We start from the raw sequence: 15431 nt of genomic DNA on the forward strand, positions 1-15431 counted from the left end.
AAAACTGCTTGACTGATTCAAATAAAAATGACATTTCTCCACTCTTGAATGCGCTTCATAATGCATTTTATTTTATTGTCAGGAAAGTTGAAAATCTTAAAATAGTGGGCATTATTTTCTGGAACAGCATCATCTAGATCCTGACAGGAATACGACACTCTCTGAGAATTGAAACCAACAGCGTTTCCTGAATTATTGATTAACATGTGTGATCCCAGAGTGATAATATGAGGATACTGACATTTCCTGCATGAATTATTAATAATTCATTGAATCATCTGTCTATTGATGACTTGCTGTAATGCATCCTGCTGTGGTATGTCCCGGACGCATTCAAATACCCAATGATGATGACTTTCAAAGAACTAATTAAAGGAAAATACTTTATGACAAATAGGGAATTTACTCAAGAGGCATCAAACTTCCTACGAAGCTAAAGGCAATTCAGGTCATAAGCCAGTCACTTCCCATGACCCAAAAACGACTCACTCACTGGTGGTTCAAACAGCTTTTGGGTGAATGTGGATCAAAGTTTTCTTCTAGCATAAAAGACAAAAAAGTGTACTTATTGAACTAGAAATAACTCAGTGATGGCATTGTTCTGCCAGGGCTGCACTTTATTCCAAAAGTGTTATTTATAACAGATAACAGAATGTGTTGATCTGCTTCCGGATTCAAATCTTCATCAATGTCCAGAAACATGTTTTATCGGTAACAGGAAATACCAAAATGAAAAGGGAAGTGAACTATGTTGTTTTGCTGGATTTTGTTGAATATAAAGAGCATCTTTGTGAAAAGTTCTACTAGAGGAAGTTTCGCTGTACTTTATTGTTATGTATGTTAAAAATACAATGTAACGCTTGGGCTCAGTGGCACTCTGCGTCACATGGGAGCACTCACCCACAGACAACAACCAAAAAAGGAAGCATTGCTCACAAAAGACTGTGATACATAACAACAATGCACGGTGCATACGGATGCACTGTTTATACCTGACTGCCTGAAGACAGACGCTGTTACTGAGATGGGTGGTGTGTGTGATTTCATTTAAATCATTTTACCGATTCAAACTTATTCTGCTAATCCTGATTTAATATAATAATAAGTTAATCAAGGTAAGCTTAGAAATCAATCTCAATGTGAAATTGAAAAGCAGATTTCTTACTCTGCTCATAATCACGGTATTAGAATGGATAATACCACATTGACTGACTGTTCCACCTCTGTGCATTGAGCAGCCTTTTCCCAGGATAATCAGGTACAAGGCTGGACATTGAATATGCCTTAATTGGCTTTGCATGACCCTGACCCCGCAGGCAGGTTTGTGTTAATTGTTTAACTAGACTATGTGCACCGTTTCCATGATCCCATCACGCCCGTGTCTGTGAGTCAAAGGCAGTCATTAAAATGTAGAGATGAACTCCGACTCTCCATCCCTCTGTGTTACCTACCAAGGCCAAGAGACTTGTGTGGCTTTGACATCCATCTCAACATGCTATATAATCACACTCACATCACTAAAGTGTGAGATACGACCACTTCAAGAGTGATCCCAAGCTCACATAGGAATATTCATACTCCCTTTTACATTTGTGCAAATACTTCTCAGCTTTGCCACGCAGGAAGGAGCAATTATCATTTCAAACGAGTGAGTGAAGCAGAACTGGCAGAGGAGATAAGTGCTTAAAGGAGAGTAGGGGTCACCTTATTCCCTCTGATACAGAGTTGCCCTTGCCTCAGATTATTCAAGCCTGACGGGGAACAGTGGGGGATCGGTTCTTGAAAAACTTGCAAAGCGTCAATAATGAGCAGTGCATGTCAGTCAGGATGCAGAGTGATCGGAGAGATAATATCACACATAGTTGCTCTTGATCACCGCCCGGTTATATAAACAATGGGCACCTCTGGAAATGTTCAAGCCACTCTACTGCATTTTAAAATGATTGCTTTGGGATTACAAACTAACTGGAACATAGATAATGCTTCTAGGTTAAAAAAAAAGCTCTTTAAACCTGATGACCGTCACAGACTAATGAAGTATTCTGTCCAATCAGATAATCTTTACATTAAAGCTGTGGGAAACATAACAATATTGAGACAAAACTTTCCATTTGCTTAAGGCTATACAGCATAGCTAATTTAATGACTGTCTGAAGACGTCAGGAGTGAGAAGGAAAAAAAAAAGTTTCATTTATTTCCACGGCGCTCTGCTGTCCTTGTGACTTCCCAGATAAGATGTATAGGGAACACTGTTGCTATCAAAGCTGCAAATGGCCACAACATCTCATTCATCTGCTGGGTTGATGAGGATGTCAGTCAAGTCTGTGAACAAACTCTGTGGCGTGACAAAGAAGACTTGAAGATTTACAGTCATGCAATCACACAATAGAGGCCTTTGTGAGGTCTGGACCACGCTGTGTTGGCATCACAGTTCATCTGCTAATTACACCATCAAACCCAAAGTCTTGGCGATCCATAGTAGGCTGTTCATCTCATGCCTTAAACATCGAGTTGGGGGGGCACGATTAATCCCTTCAGTTAAACCGATGTGAGGACTCATTTCTTTACTCGATTTGACAAGCAGGGCAATGGGATTTAAAAGCGTATCAGATGACAACACTCTGTTTCTGGCCCCTGCTTCACCTTGTCGGACCCACGCGGCTGCACGTTCAGGTACGTCCACGATCGTAGGTACAAGCCTTGACCACAAAACCGTTCTCACATTACTCATCCCAGGTGGAAACATGACACAGTTTGTCTGAGTCGTTTGTCAAGTTGGCCGCCTCAAGGCTGTTGGCTGTTTACTCTCTACCAACATGTCGACATCAAAAGGAACAGCTGAAGTACTTCTGCTTTGTTTACTGTCAGGGGCTCTGTCTTTGTCTTACCCAGCAGTCGCCGCCAATAAAGGAAGTAATAAGTCAACAGCGTGGTCTCTCCTGGCAACAGTCCCACTGATAATGGCTGATACATGGGACAGATAAGTAATGGTATCATAATGTATTTATTCACCTTATCGTGTAAAGACAATAATTAGGAACGATAAGAAAGATGGATGGCATTATGATGCAATGACTTACAATGAAAATGCAGGGAAGGGACTGCTCATGTCCCCTAATTTAAACATTAATATCCCTGAGACAAGGGAAACCTGAAACAAAATAAATCCAAAGTAGAAAATACACCTTCCACTGCTCTCCTTATAAAAGTCAGATCATTTTCTGGTCAACAAAAGGACAAATAGCAAACCCCTACCCCATGAATGACCCCTTTCTCCCCTAATCATTTTCATACAAGTCCTTTTTATCAATACCTGCTTGTAGCTTTATATCACAATACTAAAAATTACTCCATAACTGAAACTCAACAAGTGGGAAATTAAGTAGATGGGCACACTGCAGTATGCTGTTGACGTGGTTTGTTTACTTTGGAAAACAAGCATTGAATAGGATGTTTACATTGAAATAAAATGACAGTGTTCCTTCCAAATGACCAGCTTATCTCTTCTCAGCAATAAAGGCCACTTTTTCTTTCCATGCAGATAACTCTCCCCTCTGCCACATGTGGTAATACAACTTCTTTGTTTGTCTTGTAAAATAATATGGTCTTATTTTGTAATTTCACTTGTAAAAAACAAATCTCAATTATATCTTGGATGAGAAATATAAACTCAATAATTGTATCCATATCACTCTAACTGAAAACTAAAAGCTATGGTTATCGGCCAATCAACAAGGAAAAACATTCCAGGCACACAGAGTCTGTTTTACATTTACAAAAGTCACAGTTTATCCTTTTCCCTATATTTCTTTCAAAACAAGGGAAGGAGAATGGGACAGACATTAATTTCTCTCTGGAGAGGAACATGTTATATAATATATTTCCATCTAAAAGACAGCCACCTCACCACTGAGGCCTTGAGTTAAAGCAGAGGGCTCTCCAGAAAAACCTCACCACGTGTCAGACAGTCAGTGAATGGATATAAACCTGGCTTTGGATATAAACCTGTCTTTATAATAAACCTGATTGTGTAAACCAACCTGGTTTTGCAGGTTACTCCCAACCATAGCCTCTGTCCAGGCTCAACTTTAATGCAAGTATGGACATGATTTTGTCATTATCCATTGTAACAATACTATGTGGTTACTATTGAGACATTATAAAACCAAATGGACTTTTAAGTTTATATTTTTGTCCACTTAACATGTTTTCTCTGCTAAATCTTGACATACATGACATGTTGGGTCTCCAGAGTAAACACAGCAGAAATGAACTTTTAATGAAAGTATACTCTATCATACTTTTTTAATCTGGTAACCAGCATTAGGCAAATATTAAGTATGCTTATTGCCTGCTGAGCAGTGTTATGTAAAGTGCAGTTCAGATTCAGGTCCTGTGTGAGCGGAATTCACAATGCATCCCAGTAGTCTCATACAGACAGGTCAAACTCAAATGGAGCACATGTTTCACTATCAAAAACAGATTTGTTTGTGAGAGTAGTGCCAGAACGGGCAAAGTGCAAGCAACAGTGAAACGGTAGAGCAATCGAATTAGGGAAATACATTTCAGTTTATTTATTTCACAGCCCCAGAGGCACATCACCTGCTTTCAGAGCCCTCCTCTGGCACCAACATCTAAACCCCTGCAGGGCCTGGCCAGCCTTTCTAAAGGACCTGCAGGTCATACTGAATATGAATGGCTTTGCAACTGGCAGACAAAGCTATGCATGGACACAACAGGGACAGGGTTTGAGCCAAGTTTTAGTGGATGCAAATGTGAATCGCCTGTGTGTAAAAGCAAGGTGTGACTTTTCACAGATAAGGTTGCATTACGGCTGCAGAAATTCTTACAGATTCCTCCAAATGATGTGCCAAATGTTCTAACTGCAGGAAAACAAAACCCACATGGGATTTTCTTTTATTGTGCATGGGAAACAAAGCCTATTTGAACTCATCTGCACTAACTCAACTCAGCTGATGGAGAGACAGTGTTGTTGGCGTCATGCCTGCCCCGTCCTGGGTGCAATCTGGCTTCAGCCCAGGGAAATGAGTGTTTTCCCATATCTCTGCACTGAATTGGACGCTGCACAGGGACCCTGAACGCGCGAGTTCCCATCAGATTGTACTGAGCACTTCCAGCGGCCCTCTGGACACTACGTGGGATATCACTAACCTTTTGGGGGTTAAAAGCAACCAGAGTGTGCTGCTCCCCTCCCCGGTTTCCACTTCCCTTCCAGCTCTTTTACCACAACCTCTCCACATGCTGACCATTCCTCTGAAGTTGTTACAGTGGGTGGGGTGTTGGGTGGAGTCAGCCCGTTTGTTTTGAGTGTTTGAATGTGTTAGTGATTGTGTGGGCGGGGGTCTGTGTGCTTGTGTGTGTTTTTTTCTGAGAAATAGAGGGAGGATTGGGGGAAAGCATGCAAGATGCTTTTGCAAGTGCTGCCAGAGAAAAGGTTTGTTTGCAGTAAAAGCGCCAGAGACTTTGAGTGTTATTAGAGTTACTGATACAGTATCACACTCTGGTAAGGGGAGCAGGAGAACAGCAGAGGCCCGAAGGGGAGCGACTGCTCTGCCGGTCATTTACAGTCAGATTCCAGCAAAGCATATCAGCACCATCTAAACACTGAACCAGGCTGCAGCGCTCTCATGCATCATAACCTCCAGATTTGGCCCATCAGTTCAGGATAAAGCACACAGTAAGCAAGAAAAAGGAATAATGAGTTGCTTAATTATCCAAGGTGGGAGTGTGTTTGTTTAAAATAAATGCAGAATGATACCGGAGGCATGTCAACACATTTTTAAGTATGCAAGCAAAGATAAGAGGACTGTTTGGAAGGAAAAACAAGATGTTTTCTTTAAAGAAAGTGTAAAATTGTCCATCCCAAAATGGTGTTCACAGACCTCCATGATTTAACATGGCTCACAAATGTTGCCATAACTCTTCTGAAAATAAGATCTTGTATATTTGGACTGGATGCAAATAGCAGCTGTTTAAGCACATGGGTAAAAAAAAAACAGCTACCCACCTACATACTGCTTTTAACAGGACTGAAAATGTTGCACTTTATTTAGAATTAATTCAGATTTACACATCCTGTTTTGGGGATGTTGCTCAGAAGCAAGCAGACAATATGTGCAGGAGACCCACATCAACAACAGCAATGATGGAAATGTCATGAAAGAAGCTCTGAGGTGAGAATTTCCCTCGGGATAAATAAAGCTTCTTGAATCTTGAATCTTGAATCTTGAATCTTGAAAAACCAAACTGTTTGTGGGAATACTTTCAAGGTGAGGCTTACACATCGACATTAATGAGGAGAAACCATTACAACAACAACAAAAATTCTCCTTTATTTACACTTTAAAGCTCCCATCGTAGAATACTTTAAATGTACTTTTAAATGCCAGGCTAAAGATAGCAAATTATTCCCCCACATTAAATACATAAATATACTGGCTTTAGAGGCGAATCGGGTTTACTACGCCTCATCTTTCCCCGTTGTAAAGGTGTTTAACCTGAAACCCGAGAACACGGAGCATAAAGACCTTACCAGCTGCAGGATAGGGAAAAAGTCGGTCACACCTCAAGTCTTCAAAATGGTTGGAAAAGCGATCAAAAAAAGCATCGAAATACCCTTTAAATCCACAGTGTCCCTAAGATTGAGCAGGTTTTAGTCCGATAGTGTGTCGGCGAACTGAAGTCCATCCACGGTGCGTTTAAAGACGAGCCTCCTCCTCTCTACTACACACTGGAGAGGCTGCTAAACTTTAGCTCCTCCCATTGCACGCTGCCTGCTGCAGCACACACTGCACATAACGAGCCTGCAACACACATGGCCTCTCATTTCCTCAATAAATCACTTATAAATAATGCAATAAAATATCGTCTACATCTCAGATACGATGAGCAGTTGTTTTTGTACAGTTGCATGTTTCCTTAATTAGTGGGTGGTTGAATAAACTACATTCAAAATGTCGCTTCTCCCAGAAAGAGAAAATAAAACATTAACAAACCTAAGAATAAATATGAAACCCTGATTATAAATGTACTGCATTTAATTAGAAACACAAAGTCGACAGTGTGCATTTGTCTTTGTAGAAAAGGCTTAAGGACTCACAAATGAGTGTGAACTACACAAAAGCACAACAAAACCTCAAATGAAATTATAGAAAAAAATGTATATACTGTGTAATGTAACATGTCATTCCTGGAAACGCTTGCATGATTTGTTGCAAGGTCTGTTTTTGGATATTTACCCAAAGTCGTTTAGTTTTTTTGTTTATTAATAATTGCATAGTTGTTTGACACTATAGCCTATCATAGAGTGGAACAACACATGGCACAGATCTATATGTCTCACGACAATGCAAGCCCAAGTAGCTTAAGTGTTTAATAAACGATGCAAAGGCCAGCAAAAAGAGAGGAAATTAATTTTCATGGAGAAAAAAAAAGCAGATGTTTTGACATATATGGCCTATCAGAAAGTGAGAGACTCAAATTTTAAAGCACACTCTCTCAGATTGTGACAATTCTTCTTGGCTGAGAAAGTCTTCCTCTCTTGGGCATCAGTATTCCTCTTTCTCTCTCTTCTTAAAGCGCCCTGCAGCTGTCAAACAATGAATGACAACTGAGAGCGTCCACCACAAAGAGAATTACATGGGATTATGTACGAGGGCACAGACCTAAACATAACCGGACTCAGTCATTCAAGTAATCTCTTTTTATCCCCAAATGTAGTTAAATGAACTGTGTGTATGTATTTTTTTCTTCTTCTTTAAACGCTCATAAACAACAGCCTGGCTGCACCGTCTGCTCTGCTGCTGACGTCCAATAAAATGTATCTTTCCTTGACAAGGAGAGACATGAAACAAATTTGTATGCATAACACAGAACCACTTTTCACACCCACTGGGAGTAGAAACATTAATAATTAGTATCCAGCTCCTTGCTTTCAGTGACATGCGACAATGTGAGAATTCGTCAGATATTTTGACTGTTAACACCAAGAGATGTGATGGCAGTAACCAAGCCAGTCGCAGAATGCTCGAGGCTGCATCCTGATTCAACACCCTGACTCTTTATTGTGGAAATGTTGTCACTCTCTGACTTCTTATGCATGACTGTGACACAGATGAAGCAAAGGCTGACCCTCCCCCACTGGAAAAATATGTGACAGGTGGGGGTTAAATTTATGACACTTCGTTTTCTCTGTCCCTGTCTTTCTATCTCTCTGACTGTAGGCATGTCTCTCTCTCCCTCTCTCGATTATTCTTCTTCTAAAATAAAAGACAGCGACAAATCAAAGTTCTTCTCCTTTATCTGCCAGGCACCGAGTAATCCCTCAAATTCAATTGAGGATTACTCCGATTAAAATCATCCAACTTGTGCAAAAGTCAGGTTGTGACAACAGGGCTCAGATAGGCCACTCAGCAGTTTGAATTCCTCTATTGCTTTTCTGTATGTTCTGCAGTGATATATGATGCAATAAGTTATGAATCCATCAAGCCACCGAGTCAACCAAAGTTATTAAGTTCACCCCAAACAAATGGAAAAAAAATTATGAGAGTAAATTAGACTTTATCTCACACTGAAAAGGGAAAAAAATAAGTGGCAAACAGTCAGATGTTGGCTCTCCCAAACTGAAGATGCAAAAGCAAGATGCTGAGCACTTTGCTGTTTTGGGTGAAGCCCTTTGATAAGAATTAAGTGGCCTCCTGGTAATGAGCATGGCGGGGTTTATCTGTAGCATTTCTTACTTTGAATTCATCAAAGTGTAAAAATCCTCAATTACGGCTGTTTTTTAAGTCGTGAGGGTTGCATTTCACAAACGCTCAGTGGTTGTTGATCAAATCACCCTTAATCTGCCGCCGTATTAAAATAATATCCGCTTGTCCTGGCACGCACAGGGAACACCAGCAGCCATTCATAATGAGGTCATGGTAACCCGTCGGGATTTTATTGGGGTTAAGCTTATGACAGACTCTTTCAGTAAATAATACTAAACATCAGATTATCAGATTCGCCAAAATAATTTGTGAATTTACCCAATAAGCTTGTGTCAAGGAGAGCAAGTCATGCTTTCTAGGTGTAGAGGACCTTATATTGTGTGTTTATTGGTAAGTGTTATCTGAATAGGCAACAACAATAAGAACTTGCAAAATGTAAAGAAAATGTGAATTTTTACTTTCCATGCTAGCCACGTACATGGTCATAAGTAAAGGCAAAAAGTGCCAACGGAGGGGCTGTTTGGTTTTAGTTGGGTTTATCAATAACTGGCTTTGTAGTAAAGTGAGGTAGAGAATTATGATGCGTCTAAAACTTGCATTATTTCTAAAGGCCAACAAAGTCTAGGTTGAAAAGTAGCCTGATTCTATAGAAGTCTATGAGAAAATGACTAGTCTCTTCATTGAATATTTTCCTCATGTCTTCCTTAATTCAGCATGATGTTCATTTAGTCAATTATGCCTCCATTTAGAGTAAAGTTGATAATAATAAAATAATGGATATGCTTTAGGGCGTGGCAACCTTTTGATTTACACATAACTACCACTGTGTTTTCTGGTTTGGGTGTTTTTTGTCTGAACTTTAAAGTAAATCGTAACTTCATGGTTGTGAAAAAATGCCTTGTTCAGCATTCTGAGATGGCAAGGTCAAATAGTTCCAAAAGTCAAGGCTTTAAAACAGTAGCCCACAAACAGATAGGGGACTTCATGCTGACTACTTCCACTTCTTGTTTACAGTCCGTGAGTCAGAGCAGCAGGTGTCTCCTGCGGAGCTAACAGCACTATGACTCATCGCCGTGTTCACACCTTGTTCTGCACTAACAGTCCCAAAAATGTCCTCAAATGTCACTCACCCTCTCTCTCTCTCTCTGCGCAGGAGGCATTTCTCCTCACACTGATGATTCATGAACTGTTGCGGCATGCACCTGAGTCTGAAAGTGTCCCATTTGCCTCCTCTATAAATGATCATGGGCTGAGTTGTTTTGACGGGTGAGTCATTTATCATTGGTAGGAATGACTTGCTGTTTTGATAACTTCAAATCTAAGTGCAAGTGTTGTTGGATGTGAACATGTGTTTTATGCATATTTGGAAACAGACGTGAACTCATATTTCTTGAGAGGATCACCATATGTGTGTTACGTTTTTGCGCCACATGAAACCATCATGATCCATTTAAATGAGTGTCTAATGCAACAAAACTCAGCCAATTAACTACATCGGACCCTGATTCAGTTCAAATCAAAGCTGCAAATAATCACATTTTGTCATTGACCTCTACTGTAGAAAGTTTTTCTGACATCAACTAAATAAATTATTTCAAGGTTGTACAGCAGAGCTGCTAACGTGCTCACAATGATAACTCTGGCTGTTTAGCAGATGTTATGTTTACCATGTGTACCATATGAGTTTAGCATTAAAGTATGCTAATAGGCATTAAACACAAACGCTGTGTCCCAAATCCATTCCACATGACTCTAAGCTAAACTAAAAACTGACAATGAATTCAACAACCAGACAGACTAAATGTGGTCAATGCTTTAGTGTGATGTTAATGCACAACATTTGTATAAGATGGAGAGAGAACGGAGGAGGTGACTGGAAATAAAACAGCTTCAAAATGTATATTTAAATCAGAAAATAAGCAGGCATTTATTCTATGATTGAAAGGCATGTTGTTGTGAGCTTTGCTATATTTCATGCAGGCTGCTCCACAACCCACAATTCCTTTTCAATTGTATTGGGGTCCATGCAGAAATCTTTATATCTGAAGGTGTTTAACACATGTCCAGGTAGATTTGCTGTTCAGCTAATCAGCCTTCAGTTAGAAAATAAATAACCACACTGTTACAAAAGATGGCAGCTCATGTCCAAATCAAAGACATCCTCTCCTTGCAGCCCCCCCTGCCCCCTCTCTCTCTCGATGTCCGATGCACACACACGTCAGAAGTCAGCTTGTGTTTATAGTGACAGGTAAAATAATTAAACAGGAGGTGCAAATCATGTCCTCTGCATAAATTGGCTCTTACTTTCATTCCTGACATGTTCAATCATCTCAGAGTGAGTTTCAAGGTTTTTGGTTTCAACAGATAATTAATGCTCAGAGGTTTACAGAATGTCTTGTACATGTAGCTCCTCATATAAAAAAGGATCAGATGAAGACTGAAGGCTTGATTTTACCATCAACACTCTGCAATGGTCGAATTTTCTTTAGGGTATCCTGTTTGTTAAAAACCTTTGATAAGAAAGAATTGACTGAATCTTAGAGCCACAACAAAACAACCAGACCAAGAAAGGGTCTGGCATGGTGCAAAATATAGCAAAAGGTCTTGAAATCCTTAAACGCCATGAGAACGTACTAGAGCTGAACTGCTTGTATGCCCCTTTCATTTTATAATAATGACTGAGAACACATATCTTCTGTCCGACAGCTTCTATGCACACACCGGGGGAAGGGCTGACATGTGGCTCTAATACAAACACAATAGGATGTTATTAGATTAATGCACGTTAATATGGTCCAGTTTTCCCATGAGAGCTAGGGGGAAGTGACGTCAGTGATGGACAATTCAGTCTAAAGGAAGTCTTCGGTGTGTGTGTTTGTTTAATGCATGGATTTTCTTTGTCTGGCTCATTCTTGGTGGTTTTTGAAGCTGGGAGGCGGTGGATGCTGCAGTAAGAGGGCATAGGTGAAGGTCTTGCACAGCTGCACAGCGTGTGGAAGGAAGCCTCCAGGCACGGGGAATGAATGAATGAGTTTCTGATTTTTTATGAATTTATCAGCACAAAGAACATTATTAATCTTGACTTTAAACATAGTCCAGCGTTCAAGGAAAATATCATTAAATGTACGAAATTGCTTTGGTGGTTCTCAGGTCTAATGGCAGGTTTTTTCCATTAAGTGTGTTTTTGTTCTTTTCCTGAAATTAAGAGCCAGAAAATCACAACTTGGACCTGCTCCTCTGTCAGTAATGCTGTGTTGAGGTTTGGGAATATGACCAAAAAAACAGCTCATTCAAATACAATTAAACTTCAGCTGTTTGGATAGCAATGCAACATTTAAGCACATTATTTTAGTACTTTTAGATTAGATCACATTCAGAGGAACGAACGAACTAAATAGATTTTCGCCTATTAAACAAGAATCAAATGTTTATTTTATCTCAGTTTTGTTCTGTGTTTAGCCTCTGTTAAAACACTGTACCATATGTTCTTGGGCTCGGGATTGTGTATTTTCAGACAAACAGCTTTTGATTTGGAAGTATGTTTTGTTGTTTAAACCCATAATTAGGTTAGACTGAAAACATTTATATTTCCAAATTAAAAATATGATTTAAAGTTGCTCTTTTAAATCAGTATGCATGAGTTAGTGTGAAAAAGGTCTGAACCAGAGCAGCTGTCCTGGGTGTGGATTTTTCTACAAGTAAGCCCACATTGTCACATGTTTTATCCACAGTAATACACTAGGTGTTCTGTCGAGTGAATGGGGAAAACTGCACTCACAATTTATTGATTCAAATAACAGCTGACAGTGTTCATGTACAATCAAGCAGCACACACACATGCACGGTGAATACGATGAAATAGTGATTGAAAGCTATGTGAATCCTTTTCTTTGATGTATTCTGAATCAAATTGGTTTCAAAGTTGGCAGAGGTGATGAAATATTGATTGAATTGACACTCCCTAGTCTTCAACTACTCTAATATTCATTTTCACGTCAATGATGTGTTTGACGTCAGCACATCCTGTGATGGCAGGTACAAAATGAACAGGTTTCAAAAGCACAACTTGTGCATCCTCAAATTCACTTCACAGGAAGCTGAAAAGTCAGAAATTGTGACGAAACAGATAAAGAAGATGCTTTCAGAGGGACTGACAGAGGAACTGCTTCAGGGAGAATATTAACTTTCAGATTTTCTGACAGGGTCACAAAGTGCAGAGTATGAGTGCAATATTAGCTCCAGGTTTTACTTTGAAAGGTCTTTGGGGCGGTGGGGAACACAATCACGGCTGTAAAGGGATTCAAACAGTAAGAAATCAATATACTATCTCAGTATGACCACACACTAACCTTTTAAGCACCTAAATAATGCTCGAACAGCCAATGGGAACTTACTATGCACTGCTCATCCTCAATGCCGCCTGTTGGTTTATTGTCTTGTTTTTGGACCACCAACCTAATTACTTTCTATTTATGCCTACAGAGAGTATATGTCAGAGTTAAACAGCCTCGGGGAAGAGCTGTTTCATGTGCTAATCATTGATTAAAAAATCCACCAACATATTTGCACACACTGTTCGATGAGGGACTGCAGAGAATCTGAACAAGGCCAGCTGACTTCCATCTCATTGTGGGTTTCATCCTTAATTTGCAGCACTCATTGATAGTAATGACCAAGTTGAAAGGCATTGCAAAGCTAATTTGTTTGTTGGTTAATTGAAGAATGGCATGCACATCTAGCGTATAAAATATATTGTTTGGTTAGCGGCCAGTGATGTGGTGGCAATTGATGGATAACCCTTCCTTCCATATTTGTTTGAATTATGGATCTCTGTGATGCACTAATAAAGTAAAAAGTACTAAGATACAAGAAAATGAACTAAAATGTGGAATTTATATTGAAATGGAAAAGCGAAATATTTCCAAATACAAATGTCTGACTTCCTCTCAGCTCCTTGTGATAAAGAAATAGAAACAATCTGGATGAATTAGTAATGAAAGTGTTTACATGAGGAGTAAACCAACCATTATAAAATATTAACATGACAACACACTGGACCTAAAAGGTTAGGTTGCAGTGCATTGCTACACAAGATGCAATTTAGTCAACCTCTGGCCCAGACAGGAAAATGCACCAGTGACTTCACTCCTCCGTTCTGTTATCATTACTGTGTCATTTAGCAGTCCAAAGCTGTGGCAATAATAGAATTACTTTTCCTATTAGACTCAATGTCATTGAGCCTTACAGTAAAAGAGCCCAGTGCACATAATGGGTTAGGATAAGACAGAGAGAGCATTGCAAGTGTCCAAATGTCACAGCCACACGAGTGTACACCATATGCACACACCCTGTTTTGTCAGTGACAGACAACAGGCACAATCTATACGTACATAATGAGACTGTCAGGGCGTTATTGTAGCCAATTTATCCTTCCAGTGCAGCGGGCAGGAGAGGAGCAAACTAAACCATCACAGGAACTCAAGGCATTCACAGCTTTGCTTTGCATTCATGTGATCTTCTGTGTTATCTCAAAGCACAGTGACTGACAATTTTCAAAGAGGAAACCAGATAACACACAACACCCTGGAGCATGTTTAGTCTGCATAAGTCAGGCTGCACATATGCACACAAACAGATTCATCATATCACTGAAAACACACACACATGTGCACCTCACTTCTGATCCAGCACCTTACTAGGACACACACAGACAATAAGCCAAACTGAAAACAATCTATTGCCATGGCACCCAGCGCCTAGATGACCGGTATATGTAGTAACTGAGCAACCTCACACCACTTAATTTCTCCAAGCACAAACTCAGCTGCGAGCCTCTCCTTCCAGGCTGCAGCAATGCCTCCCGGCGTTTGTCCGCCACTCTCTGCAGGAAAAAAAAACCTCTCATCCTATTGTCTTATTGTGAAGCACCATCGCCTGCTGTCATAAAAGAAAAGAGGGACTCACCGTGCTTTCCCCCCACGGTGCAAGACAGGAGCCAGGTGGAGCGAGCAGAGGCTGCAGTGGTGGAGGAATCCCCCTGGTAGTGTATGTGTAAAAGTGTGTGAGAGGGAGCGTGGAAGTGTGCATGTGTGTGTGAATGTGTGTGTATGTGTGTGTGTGCAGGGAGTGAGAGCTGATCCAGCAGATGCAGGCGGGAGCCACCAATAGAATGAGGAGAGGAGAGAGAGAGGAGTGTGCGAGAGAGGGAGGGAGGGAGAGACAGCAGAGGAGGGGTCTGATAGCATTACATCATGGACCAGGGAATGGTAGGTTTGCAGGGGGTGGGATACGGGTGGGGGAAGGTGTGTGTGTGTGTGTTCTTGTTTTTGTGTTTTTGTCTGCATCCCCATCACTGTAAATTCTCCCTCTGCAGCGGACCACAGGATGATTAAATATTGTGTCCGTGCTGCATACAGTGCAGTGTCGTCATAGTGGCTGCACCTGTGTGTGTGTGTGTGTGTGTGTGTGTGTGTGTGTGTGTGTGTGTGTGTGTGTGTGTGTGTGTGTGTGTGTGTGTGTGTGTGTGTGTGTGTGTGTGTGTGTGTGTGTGTGTGTGTGTGTGTGTGTGTGTGTGTGTGTGTGTGTGTGTGTGTGTGTGTGTGTGTGTGTGTGTGTGTGTGTTGGTGAAACACACATAAACTACAGCTATAATCAAGAAGGTATAATAATTGAACCACATTTCATACATCATGCACCCAAACC

At 40.5% G+C, this 15431-nt stretch overlaps 1 protein-coding gene across 2 annotated transcripts in view; it reads right to left on the minus strand.

The window, feature by feature from the left end:
• sema4bb (sema domain, immunoglobulin domain (Ig), transmembrane domain (TM) and short cytoplasmic domain, (semaphorin) 4Bb) overlaps nucleotides 1-14887 on the minus strand; it is a 51988-nt gene extending 37101 nt beyond the window's left edge. Inside the window, exon 1 of one of the 2 annotated variants that reach the window (XM_063881968.1) lies at nucleotides 14694-14887. The gene's annotated coding sequence lies outside the window, so the exon portion shown is untranslated. Of the gene's footprint in view, nucleotides 1-6553; nucleotides 6709-14693 lie in introns of those variants that run through there. The other variant, XM_063881967.1, reaches the window with a different exon arrangement.
• Nucleotides 14888-15431: the final 544 nt, after the last annotated feature.

The sequence above is a fragment of the Eleginops maclovinus genome, chromosome 4 (assembly GCF_036324505.1).
Source record: "Eleginops maclovinus isolate JMC-PN-2008 ecotype Puerto Natales chromosome 4, JC_Emac_rtc_rv5, whole genome shotgun sequence".
NCBI classification, from domain to species: Eukaryota; Metazoa; Chordata; class Actinopteri; order Perciformes; family Eleginopidae; genus Eleginops; species Eleginops maclovinus.